This window comes from Adiantum capillus-veneris, chromosome 6 (genome assembly GCF_014529385.1).
Source record: "Adiantum capillus-veneris isolate H3 chromosome 6, ASM1452938v2, whole genome shotgun sequence".
In the NCBI taxonomy this organism is placed as follows: Eukaryota; Viridiplantae; Streptophyta; class Polypodiopsida; order Polypodiales; family Pteridaceae; genus Adiantum; species Adiantum capillus-veneris.
The window spans coordinates 173,659,746-173,678,125 of NC_140936.1; the positions used below are offsets into that span (position 1 = coordinate 173,659,746).

General features: G+C 40.6%; 1 pseudogene; it reads right to left on the bottom strand.

The window, feature by feature from the left end:
• Positions 1-11,078: 11,078 nt before the first annotated feature.
• LOC147456744 (uncharacterized) lies at positions 11,079-18,069 on the bottom strand (annotated as a pseudogene).
• Positions 18,070-18,380: the final 311 nt, after the last annotated feature.

Below are 18,380 nucleotides of genomic sequence, written 5' to 3' on the forward strand. Positions count from 1 at the left end.
GATAAAAATCCCACATAGGAAACCTCTATACACTTCATTCTTCAAAGCATTAGAGAGAGTTATCTCTTATGGTTGAAGCTCATGGTGCTAGCATGCCTATGTGTAGGCATCGATGGTTGTGTGCACGGACATTAATGGCTATTTGCATCCCTTCTTCCTATGCAGCTATGGTTGCATTGCCACCTCTTCTACAAACCCAAAATCCCTAAGATCTAGAGAGAGAATATCCTTATCAAGAGAGACAAAATTCCATTAACCCTCTTTGTAACCTTCTCTAATACCAAATGATAGAAGATTTGTGAGTAATGATGTAGTGGTGCTCACCTCCCATCCAAAAACCCTTATGGTTTGCCAAATGTAGGATTTTAATCTAGGGTCCGTTATCATGAAGCAAATGATCATACCCCCCCTCAAGTCTCCACACAACGGCAGCTACCCCTTTGATTACCCCCAAGCACTACACCTTGGTCCTATTTGGCCCTTGTACACACCACCCTTTTGGGTTCTAATCTAGGCTTGGTGGTGTCCCACGTCCCGAGTATAATTTAATAATGTCTAGCAAGGGAAGTAAATGTTTTCAAGGAAACTTAAAGGAAAATTTTAATATAAAATATGTTAATGCATTGCATGTGGATGTATGCTTGCATGTGTATATGTATCCATGTATGTATGCATGCACATATGTATTAATGCTTATACATGTGCATTAGCACTTATGGATGACATGAGCACTTATACATGCACATTAACACTTCTACATGTTCAAAAGTGCTTATGTATGTACATAAGCATTTATGCATGGTGAATTAATGCTAAATCATGTGTATATGTCCTACTGTATGAACATAAGCACTTATGCATGTACAAGGGGAAGACAAGGGAGGGGAAGGGAAGGGAGACGAGGGAAGACAAGGGAGGGGAGGGGGTAAGAGATGGAAGTGGGGAGAGATCGGGGGAGAGGGGAGAGAGGAGAGGGGGTGGAAACTTACATAATACATTTCACTCTTGTTTAGAGAGCATAGAAAGAAGAGTAAACCATGTAGATATATTTTTAGACTATAGGCTGCTGGCAAGAATCATGTCTCGACAAAAATCACATTAGTAACTACGCCAAAAATTGCACTAGAAATTCAGTCAAATTTTTGTTAAGAAATCATATACACATGTCAAGGATTATTCCTAATACATAAATATTTATGATGTACATGAATCTTTACTTCAAGCATGCAATTTCTACAAGCTATGCATTACAAATCACAAAGGTCAATGCCTAATATCTAAATCTTTTTTATAATACATATATTTCAATTTGTATAATGAGTACACGACATGGTATCCTTTGAATATATACATTAAGTTAAAAGTAACCATTTTCAATCTACCTATACGTTACACAATTTCAATGGGTATGACATTTAATTTAATCAAATAGGATACACACTTTAACGAATTTACAATTGAGGTACTGTAGAGGGTGTGTGAGAGTGTGCGTGTGTGAGTATCGAGTAGATCTAGAGTACCTCTCACACAATGGGTACCTCTACATATGTATATATATGTGAGTACAAAAGAGTGACAACTAGTGTGTGTGTGTGTGTGTGTGTGTGTGTGTGTGTGTGTGTGTGTGAGAGAGAGAGAGAGAGAGAGAGAGAGAGAGATGTATACCTCCAAGGAAATATCCTATTTCTTGCACACACCGTTGTCAGAGGTCTCCAACAAAAATTAGGAGACGATATTTGCTGCACACATCCCACACACATAGGAGGTTCTTGTTTGTCTCTTTTTGTATGGTAATATCAATTTTTCTTAAATAAATCATTGCTATACTATTTTTTAAAAAAAATCTAATATAAACTATAATATCTTCTATGATATAGCATGGTGTGCAGTTTGTTAGTGAGGTACTCCTCTCTCTCTCTCTCTCTCTCACACACACACACACACACACACTAGTTGTCACTCTTTTGTACTCACATGGAGAGGGAATGGATGATGGAAATAGAAGAGAGGGAGCGAAGGGTCCTTTTGCAAGACACACAAAGAGATAGAGGCAAAGGCATAGAAATGCCAAGGAAAGAGGCTTAGAGGCAATTGATAGAGGGAGAGCTGTGAGAATATATTGAATAGGAGAAGCTATGTTCCCAACACAAAGATTGCAAATCATGGAGACTAAAAGGATAAACAGTACAAATGTTTCACATCTATCACATCACATTAAAGAAAACATCACTATCTTGTAATTTTTGTCTCTCATGTCCCCTGCGACTCGGCCTCCGCTCCCTTCTCTCTGACAACCCCCCTTTCGGAGCCATTCGTGCCATCAGAAATCCCATCCAAGCTACAGACTAGGAGCTGCGTTTTTCAGCTCTCTTTGGTAGTTTTCTGCTGCCAGAGCTTCCCTAGCCATTACAGGTGCCATTGTTGTAGTGTCTTCCACTTACGTGAGCCCACATCTCATTTGAGAGTGTGTAGCCTCTTCTTGGAGTGGCCTCATACACACAAAAAGAGTGGGAGTTTTGGCGACATTGTCTTCTTCGACTATAGGTACAGGTACAGGTACGGGTACAGGTTACAGGTTATAGGGAGCTTTGGATACAGGTCTCTTCTGTGGTTACAAAACATGTATTTTGACTCTGGGACAGCCATGTATATGGTTGTGGTTTGAGTGGGAGCTTCTACTCTTCTCGGCAGTCTATTTATGTGTGTTCTTGAGCTACAGGTTGACATCATCTATGTATGTTGATGGATGTGGATATGGAAGTTTGACAGACACTCTTTATGCATGATATTGTGGAGATTTGGTTCACTTATACATAGAGCGGGTTTGCTCTTGCTTGCAGTGTTGCGGTTTGAGTACGGACAGGTACTCGGTTGACAGTAGAGATTGGACTTCGTTGAGCTTGTGCATTGGTTATATGCTCACTTGGATCCATTTATGCTCACGGATTTGTGTAAGCTTGGTCAGCTTATGTCTCTATTGTGGTTATTCAGACATGGAGTATGTTTATGCCTCTATGACAGCTCATTGTTGATGCATTTTGTGGCACAGTTTGCCTAGGCCGGTTGAGTTACAGGTGTCACGGGTTTATGCATTTGTTTGTGGATTTCTACGTACGTTTTTTGACCATATTATGGGCTGATTTATACTCTATGCGTTTGCTCTTTGATTGAGCAGCAGGTGTTGTCAGATTTGCAACACTACTTTGTTGTGGCAGTTTGTTGGTTGGTTACAGGTTTCTCATTGTTGCATTCTTGTTGTAATGGGCACTAAAGAGGACACAGTTTTCAATATTGAGAAGTTGGATGGTGCTAACTTCTCATATTGGAAAGATCAGATTTGGGATGTCTTGGTGCAGAAGAAACAGATTCGACCTCTAAAGTTGCAGGGAGTTAAGCCAGAGAACATGGAGAGGGATGATTGGGAGGAGTTGGATGAGATGTGCAGGTCTACCATTAGGCTTTCCCTTTCAAAGTCTGTTTATTACAATGTGAAAGATGCACAGGGTGGAGCTTATGAGCTATGGCAGCGGATTTGCGATATTTATGATAAGCATTCGCCTGCTTCTATGGTGTATTGGATTAAAAAGCTTATTGATTTGCGAATGGAGGAAGGTGCTTCCATGAATGCGCATTTGAATGAGTTCAATACAATTTTCAACCAACTTGCTACGCAGGAAATTACGTTTGAGGAAAATGTAAAAGCTATGTTTTTACTTGTCACGTTGCCTGAGTCATGGGACACATTTAGGACAGCCATAAGTAACTCGGTTCCTGCGAATGAGTTGACAAGTACTAATGTGGAGTCTAGTCTTCTCACGGAAGAGATTAATCAAAAGAATAATGCAGGTAGTAAGTCTTCTAGTGCAATGGTTGTCAGAGGCAGGACTATGGACAAGTATAAGTCCAACAGGGGTAAATCTAGAAGCAAGTCCCGTGCAGGCACAAGTAAAAAGGATGTGGAATGTTTTCATTGTGGTAGAAAAGGCCATTTCAAAAAGGATTGTTACAAGTGGAAAAGGGAAAATGGAGATGGTAAGAAGAAAGACCATGATGCTAAGGACAAGCCTAAATCCAATGTCAAGATTGAGGAGTTAAATGCAACACAGGGAGAGTGTAGCTCTCAAGATGACCATGTATGTGCTCCGACTAGTGCTACTAGTGAAGAGCTTGGTGATGTGTTGCTTGCATCCTATTTTGATGACGCTTTTCTTCTCACTCATGAGCGTAGTATGCCTATGGATTGGGTCATTGACAGTGGTGCTTCTTTTCACGTTACGCCTCATAGGTCGTGGTTTCATGACTACGATGCTTCGAGCACAGGTACTGTCAGGATTGCCGATGGGCGTTCTATGTAGATTCATGGCATTGGGGATATTCATTTGGCTATGCCAAACTCTACTACGTTTGTCTTGCAGCGTGTGCGTCATGTGCCGGCTCTTGCAAAAAGCTTGATTAGTGTGGGTCAGTTGGATTCACTTGGTTTCAATGTATCTTTTGGTGATGGAGGTTGGAAGATGACTAAGGGCAGCCTTGTTTTGGTTAAAGGTGCTAAGAGGAATACGTTGTATTCCCTTTGTGTAGCTAGTGTGGCTGATCACATTGTGGGGATCACTGAGCAACCTCCTGCTTCTTTATGGCATCAGCGTTTGGGGCATATGTCACTAAAAGGTTTGAAGTTGTTGGCACGTGCGGATTACATTCCCGTTTCAGATTTTGGTGGTTTTGAGTTTTGTGAGCATTGCCTTTATGGTCGACATGCTCGGTCTTCTCATAAGAAAAGTGTTCCACACAGATCTTTGGAAAAGCTAGCTTTGGTGCATAGTGATGTATGTGGGCCGATGCCCAATGCTTCTCTTGGAGGTGCTATGTACTTTGTTACGTTCATTGATGATGCTAGCAGGAAGGTATGGGCATACCCCATTCGTAAGAAGGATATGGTGTTTGATATATTTAAGCAATGGTTGGCTCTTGTTGAGAACCAATCAGGTTGTAAGTTGAAGTGCTTACGTACGGACAATGGGGGTGAATTTATGTCTCATGCTTTCACAACATTATGTGTTGAGAAGGGTATACGGCGCGAGCTTAGTGCTCCCTATACACCTCCTCAAAATGGTGTGGCAGAGCGCATGAACAGGACTATACAGGAAAAAGTCCGTAGTATGCTTTCTATGGCTGGTTTGTCAGATGGATTTTGGGCTGAAGCTGTTGCCACTTCTGTGCATTTGATAAATCGTTCACCTAGTGTTCCTTTGGGCTTCAAAGTGCCTGAAGAGGTATGGACAGGTTTGACACCTTCTTATGGTCACCTTCGTGTTTTTGGCTGTGAAGCTTATGTACATGTACCTAAGGCAAAACGCAGCAAATTGGATCCAAAGAGCAAGAGATGTACCTTCTTGGGTTATGGTAGCTCTGGTGAGATGGGTTATCGATTGTGGGATCCTATTGACAGGAAGATTGTGCGCAGCCATGATGTTGTTTTTCATGAGGACTCTATGTATAGAGCATCACCGCGAACGGTTGAGGTTCGGCGTGTGATATTTGAGGAGGATGGTCATCGGTATGATGGTCCCATGGCTGCTCGTGGGCAGCCCATTGACCCTCAAGTGGGAGATCAGCCCTTGTTGGGAGATCATGTAGATGTGGGACAGCCAGATGCACCTCCTGCACAATCTTTGAGGCGTTCAGAGCGGCGTGCAAGACAGCCTCAGCGTTTTGTGCCTTCTATGGATTATGTATTGTTGACTGATTGCGGGGAGCCATCATGTTATGATGAGGCCATGTCTAGTGTTGACAAGCTCAAGTGGGAGCAGGCTATGCAGTCAGAGATGGATTCGTTGATCCAAAATGAAACGTGGGAGCTTACTCCTTTGCCAAAGGGTAAGAAGGCACTACCATGCAAGTGGGTTTACAAGATAAAATTGTGTTCAATGGATGCAAAGCCTAGGTACAAAGCAAGGCTTGTGGCTAAAGGATTCAAGCAACAGAAGGGCATTGATTTTGACGAGATCTTCTCCCCAGTGGTGAAGATGTCTACTTTGCGTATGTTGTTTGCCTTGGTAGCTACAGAAGACATGGAGTTGAAGCAAATGGATGTAAAGACAGCTTTCTTACATCCGGACTTGCACAAGGATTTGTACATGGAGCAACCAAGTGGGTTTGTTATTCATGGCTCAAAGAAGATGGTATGCCGGCTTCTTAAGACCTTGTATGGGCTGAAGCAATCATCTCGTGAATGGTATCGTAAGTTTGATGCATTCATGAGTTCATTGGGCTATGTACGCAGTTATGAGGACCCATGCCTCTATACTCGCAAGGCTGCAGATGGTAGTCTTATTGTTTTGGTTTTGTATGTGGATGACATGCTGATCGCAGGGAAGTGTATTTCTGATGTGGATGCCTTGAAACATAGGCTACATGAGACCTTTTCCATGAAGGATCTTGAGGATGCCAGTCATATTTTGGGTATGCGGATCACTCGTGATCGTTCTCGCAAGATGCTCTTTCTTAGTCAGAAAGAGTACATTGACAGGGTGCTTGAGCGTTTTCATATGGAAGGGGGGAAGGCCATTAGTACCCCGTTGCCTCCATATGTAAAACTCAGCCATGATGACTGCCCTCAGACAGATTTGGAGACTACAGAGATGTCTCAGATTCCCTATGCGTCAGCTGTTGGTTCCTTGATGTATGCCATGGTGGCTACATGTCCAGATCTTGCTCATGTAGTTGGTGTGGTTAGCAGGTACATGTCTAACCCGGGCAAGCTTCATTGGGATGCAGTGAGAGGTATTCTCAGATACTTGAGAGGGACTTCAGAGTTGTCCCTATGTTATAGTGAGAAGGATATGTCTGTTTGCGGATATACAGATTCAGACTATGCAGGGTTAGTGGACTCGAGGAAGTCTACTAGCGGCTATGTGTTCACAGTTGCAGGTGGACCGGTTTCATGGGCATCACGTTTACAGCCATGCGTTACTTTGAGCACTACAGAGGCTGAATATATGGCTGCCACTGAGGCTGCCAAGGAGGCCGTATGGCTCTCACGACTAGTGGGAGATCTTGGTATGGCTTGTGATGCTCCGATTCTACATTGTGATAGCCAGAGTGCCATAGCATTGGCACGGAATCCTGTCTTCCATGCGAAGACAAAGCACATTGAGGTGAGGTATCACTTCATACGAGAGGTGCTAGAGGACAAGCGCATAGAGCTTGTCAAGGTACACACTGACGATAACCCTGCTGATCTACTCACGAAGTCGTTAGCCTCACAGCCGTTTGCACACTGCAGATCGCTGATGGGTATGGCTTGACTTCTTTTGCTGTATTTTGGCCACTTTAAAGGCACACTGCCTTTAAGTGGGAGATTGTTGGGTTAAAGGCCCGTGTGCCCGGCTGCCCGTTGTTCAGCCGCCCATGTACAGCCATTCATTTACTCATTCATAATAACTATACTCACAACTACACATTGTAGTGTGAGTACCGCCCCACCACACACTGTGTCTATCTCCTTCTTCGTGTTGGCTCTCTGTGTGTGTGCTCTCCGATCCCAACACATTCCACTTTAGTATAACCATCAACAATAATATAAAAGGTGAAGTAAAATTAATTCTATATAGATTCTCTTGATAGCAAAAAGTAGAGGCATAAAAATGGCTCTTGGAAGACACACACAATAAGCTCTATCACATTACATTAAAAAACATCATCTCTCTCGCTTTCCTCTCCTTGTCCCGCACGCCCCCCCTCCCTCTCTTTCAATTCAAATTCCCATTTGAAAATACTCTAATGGGTACGAATCATAAACAATAATTGAATAAAGTAAAAATGATTTTGTATGCAAAAACTAGGGGCATATACATGATGAGCTCTATCAAATTACATAAAACATTTTCTCTCTCCTTGCTCTCCTTATTTCCTCCCTCCCTCCCTCTCACTCTCTTAACTCACATTCCCATTCCACACTACTAAAATTGGCACTAACCACCATCAACAATAATTGAATACAAAGTCAAGTAAAATTGATTATATACCAATTCTCTTGATAGCAAAAGTAGAGGCATATACATGGCTCTCTGAAGAATCACATGCACATGTGCACACACACACACATGATAAGATCTCTCTCTCTCTCTCTCTCTATTATATATATACATATACATATATATAGATATATATATACACATATATATCTATATGTATATACATATACATATATATGTATATGTATATATGTGTATATGTGTGTGTGTGTGTATATATATATATCTATATATATGTAGATATGTATGTGTATATATATATCTATATATATGTATATGTATATATATATATATATACATATGTATATATATGTATGTATATATATACACACACAAACCCACACACACACACACACACACACACACAGATATATATATATATATATATATATATATATATATAATATTTTATACACATATAATATTTTATGTTATATAACATAATATATATATATATATATAATAAGAGAGAGAGATCTCAAATCCATCATGCATAGTATGGACTATTTTCTATAACATCCTCACTCACATCATGAGTGATTGGCATAGAACTTTGTATCGAGATGCTCTCATATGCTCTACATGCCATTATGGCTAAATAAGCTACCTACATGAATCTAGGATCATGCCAAAATTCATCTTTTTGGGAACAATGCATGTTATATAATCATGATGGTAGTCTTCCACAAGACTAATTAAGTATGCATAGTATGGACTAAATACTACTATATCCCCACTAAATTCATGCACACTGGATATATGCATAGTATGGACTGATACTACAATATCCCCATTACTAAATTCATGTCAATCAGATATACACAGGTTTCTATATCTATATAAATTTTAGTTATTCATCAATTTCTCTATCGATCGATCACTTTTTATCTATACTTAGAAAAACATCTAGCCGTCATATGGTCGATCTATCTACCTATGTATGTATTTGTCTACGATACATCATAATAGTGCTTTGGATAGTTAACTAGAGATCAACCTAGCTACCTATCTATCTATTTATATATTTATCCATCTATCTACCTAGCTAACTATTATCTACAATTTATTCATATATATCAATCAATCTATGTTTTTTTTTTAAAATCTAATATATATAAGCTTGAAATATATATACCGATCAATTATATATATTAATCAATGCATGTGTTTATTTATCTTCTTTAAGGAAGGTGTACTATAGAATAGCTCGATATATCTTGGTAGAATCGGTGAAGGATCACTAAAACATACGTAATGAGCATATTTGGACCATACAAAGTGTGAAGATTATGTATATTCATCGCATTATACATGTATGTATGGATAATGATTTTTATATATCTATCGATCTCTGTTTTCTTCCCCTGCGTATCTATATGGTTGTCTGTCTAACTATCAATATATCCACTTACCTACCTATGTCTATCTATATGTCTCTACCTATTCATATGCCTATCTATCTATAAGTCTTACCTCATCTACCTACCTAGCTTTCCATCTATCTATCAATAGTTTTTTGTCTATCCATCCATAGTCCATCTATTGTCTATAGCTTTAAGAACTATCTAAATCCATCCATAGTCCATCCACTCTATATAGCTTTAAGAACTATCTATTACCCGACTTTTTTTTCACTTTCCAATGGGCCAGAAACCAAAACCAAAGCACATAAGGAGAACCTCCTAAAAAGTTAGGAATTTACACCCAGCACACAACCATCTTTTTCTCTCTTCATAATGTTTTGCTTTGCTTGCTGTCTCTCTCTAGAGATGAAATGAAAGGTTATATATGTCCAGCTCTTCCCGTGTGTGTGATGCATGTTTACCACTTGCACTTGTGATTTATCTGCCAGCAACATTGATTGTGGGCAGCAGTACAAGTGGCATAGGCTTCGAGCTCCCCCAGCTTGCACTTACGTCTAAACATTGGGCATGGGCAGCTCATTCTCGTTGTTGGGCTACTTCATTACACACCCAAACCACTACATGTGTGGGCCACATACAAACCTACATACGTGTGCTTGCATACGCATTCGCACAAATATGCATGCGCCCACATACATGTGTCCATATGAATTCAAAAGAAAAGATAAAGGGGCAAAACAACAATAGAGGAATTATTATAACATTTGTGCATGCTGTGCATATCAATGAAAAGAAAGTTTTGCTTAGAACATATTACCCTGTTTCGTTATGTGTTGCTCACTTTCATGTTTAAATACTCACATTTAAATGCGTAGCACCATAGCAGCAAACAAAAATTAAAATTTAAACTGAGTTAACATGTTTCAAGATACTCCATTTGCTTAATGCCTACAAGACATAGAGATGTTGGAACGCTAACATGCCTCTCAAGACACAGATTAGAAGGCAGTCACTGGTTACTATGTCAGAGGCGGACCGTTCACAAGTGCAAGGCTTAACTGCCAACTGTGCATTACAATCCTAGCTGAGAGAGGGACTCAGGAGAGCGGGCATTGCAGACAGCTGCCTTCCATCAGGATGCGTTCACACGGACAATTGGTAAAGAAACATTCCTAAAAAACAACCAGAAAACAACCATGTAACAAGCCTCTCTCTCTCTCTCTCTCTCTCTCTCTCTCTCTCTCTCTCTCTCTCTCTCCGACACACACACACACACACACACACACACACCACACCACACAAACAACACACACAAAGAATAAGTTTTATCAAGAAATAAATGCAGGATAAAGAAATAAAAATATACAAGGATAAGCATTATCAAGAAATAAATGTAGTATCAACAAATCCAAAAATACAAATAATCTATCAAGTACTATCAGGCAATAAATGCACACATCAAAACAAGAAAACGCATAACACACGTACAACAAATAGACAGGGTTATATATTCAACCTGTTAAACATGTCACATGCGCCAATCACCAAGTGCACACCTCTTGCTCCGACCCATACCAAACATAAGTCTCTTCCGTCAACATTTTCTCCCTCAACTGCCACCGCTGCTTATAGTCTTCATCCTTCAAGTCGAACACACAATCACCAAGAATGATTCTCATCAAGCCATCGAACAACCTGCGTACCCCTTCAAATTGCCCATTACCATATTCAACCTTGGGCAAAGAAAACCATTGGGAGCTCAAGTAGTAGGTGCCAACGAGCATAGGGCCATCCGCATAACTTGCCTGTCGATCGTCACGATAATTCTTCCTGTAAAATTCAGTGCCCTTCTTGAATTTCACATGTAGTTCTTCAACATCCGTTCTCTTCATGCCTGTGATTCCCTGGTGCCTTTTAAACTCAGCCATAGAATTCATATCAATCCTCCCATCTCTAATGTGCACATACCCTTCTGGAACAAGAATCCCATACGACCACGTGGACGAGGTCATAACCAAGACATACATAAATCTACCATGCCCCCTTGACAAGTTAACCATAGCATGCTTAACTGCATAAAAACCACCTTGAAATCGAGCATTCCATTTATGCTTGTCTTCGAGAAACTTGCGTTCCAACACACATACAACTCTGTCTGGATTGAAGATGATATTAGACTTGGAGGCAGCCTTCTCCCGCGGTCTGTCATCACTGACATGAAGAACTCCATCAGCAAAGCCTGTTGCCACATCAGCATCCTCTTGCAAGTGTTGAGATGTAGAGAGAAAGAGAGAGAGACGAGACAAGAGACACACCATATACGCTCCCAAAGACTGATTCATATTGAGGACAAGATACAAATATATAGGTGAGACCAAGTTCAGTAGAGTGAGCCATATATAGCTCCAACACCCCCACTCAAACAAAGGTCTCTAGCTTTGGATGAAAAAACCCTTGGGGAGTTCAAGGGAAAAACCCAAGCCCCTATACAATGTGAAATATGAACCAGTGGTGATGATGTGAAAGTGAATTGTGCATCTATGTACAAATATTCAATTGACTTAGATATCACAAGGTGCAAATGTGGAGTGTGCATAGTGCATGGTACCTAAAAGATTACAATGTCATATGTACAAAGCTATTACAATAGAAAAGAAGCTAATCTAGAAACAGTGAGGCCGAAGCAACTCCAAGCTCCGAGCGCAAGAGGATGAAACGTGACTCATTGAGGCCTTTGGTCAAAATGTCTGCAATCATCTGGTCACTTGGACAGTGTTCAACCATAATGGTTCCCTTGCGTACTTCATACCTGACATAATGATAATGGACAGCAATGTGCTTTGACTTATTATGTTGAACATAGTCTTTTGCAAGACTAATAGCACTTTGGTTGTCACACCGCAAGGGTGTGCTAGAAAGAGGAGAGTGACCAATATCAACCAGCATTTGTCGAAGCCAAATCAACTCACGAGCTGCAAGTGATGCCGCAACATATTCTGACTCAGTCGTAGAAACTGCAACACAACGTTGTTTCTTGCTGGTCCAAGAAACAAGACAACCATTTATAAAGAAGCAATTTTCACTAGTAGATCGTATAGATAAATGTGAGCTTGCCCAGTCTGCATCTGTGTAACCCAAAAGAGAAAGAGATTGCATAGAATCCGATGTGAGTTGTCGTCGATAGACTAAACCAAAATCTGTAGTGCCTTTCAAGTATTTCAATACACGCTTTGCAGCAGACCAATGCTTAAGAGAAGGACATGCAAGATGTTGTCCAAGATAGTTAGCAGCGAACAGAATATCAGGACGAGTGTTCATGCCAACAAACTGAAGACATCCAATCAAGCTAGCATAAGGTTGATTTGTGACAAGTTGACCGCCATTGTCAGAAGTATTCTTCGTAGAGCTTGCAAGACAAGGTGTGTTGGCTGAATGTGCAGATTCCATACCAAATTTTTGAATAGTATCTGCAATAAACTTCAACTGTCGAAGGAATAAAATACCTTTTGTACGGTTCCGTTGGATTTGAATGCCAAGACAAGAGTGAATCTCTCCAAGATCCACCATATCGAATGCAGAAGACAATAAATTTTTCACTTGCTGAAGAAATCCCAAATCATTGGAAACAAGGATGGTATCATCCACATAAAGAGCAAGAATCACAAAACTGCTACCTTGGCGTTTTATGTATAAGTTGGGGTCTGACGAGCAAGAGATGAATCCTTTAGAGGTGAGAAAAAGATCAAATTTTGTATACCAGGATCGCGAAACTTGTTTGAGACCATATAGTGCCTTATGGAGTTGAGCAACAAGGTCTTCTTTACCTGGAATAACAAACCCTTCTGGTTGTTCCATATAAATTTCCTCTTCCAAGTCACCATTAAGAAAGGCAGTTCGCACATCCATTTGATGAGCTTCTAAATCAAATTGAACAGCAAATGCCAATAAAACTCGAACACTTGTAATGCGAACAACTGGTGAAAAAGTCTCTTGATAATCAACACCAGCTACTTGGGAGTAACCTTTTGCAACTAAACGCGCCTTGAACTTGTCAAAAGATCCATCTGCTTTTACTTTTGTTTTATACACCCACTTACATTTAATAGCTGTACGACCAGGAGGTAATTCAGTTAGTATCCATGTACCTTTAGAGATAAGAGAATCGTACTCTGCTTCCATAGCCTCTTGCCATTGATCCTTTTGTGGTGAAGAGATAGCTTCATCATAAGTAACGGGATCTTCAGAAGTAGAAAAAGCATTATCAGCAATATCGTCATCATAAACATGACATTAGCCATGTTCAAAATCAATAGGCAGATCAACAAAAATATCAATATCATCATTGGCAACATTTGGAATGGATGGTTGTGAGGAGGAAAGTTGCTCTATAGGAAGTGTTTCATCTTCTGAAAGAAATGGAAAAGCCTGAAGCAATGATTTAGTATCATCAGAATCATCCATGGACCATGAGCCTCCCATAAGCTGTTCGTTAAAAGTAGCATCACGATTCACAGTTACTTTCTTGGAGGAAGGGTCATAGAATTTGTAGCCTTTGGAAGTGTCAGAATATCCAATAAAAATAACTTTAAGACCAGGAGCATCAAGCTTTGTTCGTGTTTCTTTGGGAACATGAATATAAGCAATACATCCAAAGGTTCGAAAATGAGATACAGAAGGAATGTCACCTGTCCATGCTGTGATGGGTATCTTACCAGAGGGTGCAGTAGTAGGAAGATGATTGTGAATAAATGTTGCTGTCAAAGTAGCTTCAGCCCAGAAAACACGAGATAAGCCAGAATGAATCAACATACATCTTACAACATTGAGAATAGTGCGATTCTTTCGTTCAGCAACACCATTCTGTTGAGGCGAATATGGAATAGTGTGTTCATGATGAATTCCAGTGTCAGCACAGTAACTCACAAACTCTCGAGAAACATATTTGCCTCCATTGTCACTACGAAGCTTCTTAAGGCGACGACCAGTTTGAAGTTCCGCAGCCTTGTGGAATTGTTTGAAAACAGATAAGGCTTCAGATTTTTGTCTAAGTAGAAATACAGTCGTATACCTTGAGAAATCATCAATGAAAGTAATGAAGTAGCGATATTGTGATCTCGAAGAAGGTAGAGGTCCACATATATCAGTATGAACAAGATCCAAGATGTCATGAGAATGAGTTGTATTTGAAAGAGGAAAGGGTTTATGATTGTGTTTCCCAAGAGCACAAAATTCACAAATTCCCATATGGGGATGGGCTTTAAGATCCATGCCATGAACAAGATCACGACGTTGAAGATCAAGGAGTTTTGAGAAATCAGCATGAACAAAACGGTGATGCCATACTTTGCAATCATGATCACCTGGAGCAGTGACAATATTTGCTACAGCATCGTTGAGAGAGAGTTCAAATAAATTACCGTTTCGAGGAGCAGTGGCTATAGTCTGTCCATCTTTCTCAATTCGGCGTTTGGTATAATCAAATCCAACAAACAGACCAAGATCAACAAGTCTAGCAACTGAAAGAAGATTACGTTGAAGATCTGGTACATGTAATACTCCTCGCAAAATTCGAGTGGAAGAAGATAAGGTACCAAGATATAAGTCTCCAATACCCTTTACTTGACAAGTAGTATCATCAGCAAGATAAAAAACACGTTGAACTGGCAGTGGATGATAGTTATGGAGCCACTTAGACTGATATGTCATATTTCCTGTAGCACCAGAATCGACAATAAAAAGTGATCCATCACGTACATGAAGTATTCTGTCTGGAGCAACTGAACATAGGACGCAGCTTGTTTCTGGTACAATGTTGTTTCGATGTTCAGTAGCATATGCTCTATTCCGATCTGTGTCGAATCGACGCTTATAGCACATATGAGTGGGATGATCAGATCGTCCGCAATATTCACAAGAAGAAGAAGAAGAGTCTCTAGATAAACGTGGTTGTTTTGTGGTAATATTGTGTTCTTCATCATATTGACGTGCCCAACAATCATCTTCAGTATGGCCATTTCTGTTGCAGTAAGAACATTGCTTATTAGGAAATTTGAGACGAGAGAAAATATTACCGCGACGGCCACCTCTGCGGTTTCCTCATTGAAATGGACGCCTTCGAGCATAAAAAGCACGTTCCATCTGTTGTGACTCAGTCTCCTCTTGTGAAATCATAGCTGTATCGTGACCAGCATTCCGACGTTCTTGACGTTGAGAGTATTCAATTAAAGACATGCAAGCTTGGTCGAAATCAAGACCATCTTTATTAGAGAGAATAGTAATAATGTTATCATAAGAAGAGTCCTTCACCGTATCAAGGAGAAGTGTAATCAGTTGCTTTTGTGGAACAGGATCACCGGCAGCAGCAAGTTGATTAATAATAGATTTGAAAGACTCAATATGTCCCGTCATGGCAGTACCAACTTCATATTGTAACTTGTTAAGCAACCCTCTCAAATAAAGTATTTCTGTAACAGATTTCTTCTGAAAGTTTGCAATAAGGTACTTCCATACGTCATGGGAAGTAGGCAGTTCATACATATCAAGCAAAAGGGAATCAGTAAGAGCAGAAAGAATATACCGACGAGCTGCTTTATCACGTCGTTGCCAATCCGTATAGGCAACATTCCAATCTTCAAATATAGGTCCTTCAGTGATAAGCACGTTATCATTATCCGTATCAACAGGCTGAGGCGGACAAACACGATTTCCAAGAACAACATCGGAGAGCTCATCGCCTTCAAGAATTAACAACATCTTTGCTTTCCAGCCTGGAAATCCTTGACCTTGGAAAGGAGGAACAGAACGTTGGCCAGAAGGAAAGCCGTTGACGAGAATATTCATAGCCATATCTTGTTGCGAGAAGACGTATAAGATAAGATCGCAGAATCTGCACACCATATATGGTGACGGCCGCAATTGAGAATGAGAGAGATATGAGTACTGCGTTCTGTCAACGATAAATGTAAGAAGGATGCTCAAGGAACGTCCAAAGATGTGAGAGACGTCACCCAAAAAAGACAGGGTAAAGGAGACGTTAATAATAAACGAGTCCTCAAAATAGAGTGGCGTGAGATGCAAGATTGACGGCCACAATACGAATAGCAAAAAGCTAAATCTTCTCGAAAAAGTTAACACCAAAACAAGAAAAACGATCGCGGACGCTTCACGAAGAAGTAGGACGAAGAAAGCTGCGTCAAGCTCTATTGCAGTAAAAACAGCATAACTTTCTGCTGCGAACTCCGATTGACGCAAATCTAGAACTCAAATCGAAGAGCTCGAAGAGACGAACAAGTTTTGGATGAAAAAAGCCATTGCGCTTTTTCCGTTTCTCCAAATTTTGAGCAGAACAGCAAGAAAAATTGAGATGAAGTTCAGGGTGTCATTAACAAGAAAACGTAATCAACGATTAGATTGATTATAAATAAATGCCACATAAAACACTAATCATATTCTTCTTAACACAAAACAACCACAGTTAACAAGAATCAACGCTCAAAAATAAAATTTGTAACAATTTTGAATCTTACATGCGAATCGCATACACATACTGTTGTCACCATGAATTGAATCGGCGCGTGATCGTTACCGCTCTGATACCATGTTGAGATGTAGAGAGAAAGAGAGAGAGACGAGACAAGAGACACACCATATACGCTCCCAAAGACTGATTCATATTGAGGACAAGATACAAATATATAGGTGAGACCAAGTTCAGTAGAGTGAGCCATATATAGCTCCAACAGCAAGTCACCCAACAGCTCAGCAGCTTCCTCTGGAAAGAGAGACAGTCCCTGATTATCACCATCAGACCGACTGGTCCCAAATGGTTCCTGTGCATCCTCCGTGTCTGGATTAATGTAGCATCCTAAATTCTCCTCATCATCAACCTTCCTTTTCTTGCTCCCTACCATCAGTTCCTCATAAGACCACTTCCGCTTCAACCCAGCACAGCGTTGATTGTGAATTTCCACGTCCTTCCTGGAGGGTTTTGTGAACTTCCACACACCATCCAAAAATGCAAAATGCACAGGAAATGCTTGCCGCTCAGTTTCTGCCTTGCAATATGCATGTTTTGCTTCCAGGAATTTATTAAACCATCTCCACCTAGCCTGAGCTGTTTCGTTTTCATCCAGAACATTCCCCTAGAACTTGTCTTGAACGGGAAAGTGGCATCCCACAGGAACATCAACAATCTCCACTAACGGGAAGTTGGCAGCAAACAAATCTTTGTGGAAGAAATTTGGAGCAATCTTTGCTGGATCTGTGACTCTCCACTTCTTCCTCTTGATGCTTGCAGAGGCAGAAGTTAAATGACTACGAAGCGAAGATACAGAACTGTGTTCCTTCTCTACATCCGGTTCCTTCTTTGGATCCACTCCTGGAATCTCCTCCTCTCCTTCCTTTGGGACATCCGCTTTGTCAGACTTTTTCTTCATACGCAGCACTCGATCTTGAAGATCCCGCACATTCCCAGACTTTGGCAGACCAGATCTTGTGAGTAAATCCTGAACTGCAAGCCAGAAGAATCAAATAAGCAGCCAGGAAAACACATCCAGTGAGGGAAAAGCAGCAAGAAAATACGTACGCTGCTTTTTTTTCAGACGTTGCACGCCCTCCTCCGTGAGATTTCCCAGATCAGGCTTCATTCGGTAAGGAAAGCACGTCCCCATGCTAACTGCGCTCGATCGCGCTACACAGAACGAGAGAGAGGATGTTAGGGTTTGATGCCTTTTGTGATGTAGGGTTAGGCGACACTGTAATATGATATTACCTCAACCGGTTCACCGGACGCCTACAAGTTTTCCAAACAATGCGTGGTAACCTTACTTAACCCATGTGTGTATATACATCTTTAGAGATTGTTTTAGCCACACATCCATAGATCACTTCGTCACTCACTACGGGCATAGAACACAAGACAACCCATCATCATCATCATAAACTGCCCAAATTTGCTCGGCCTCAAATATTTATTCTTGCC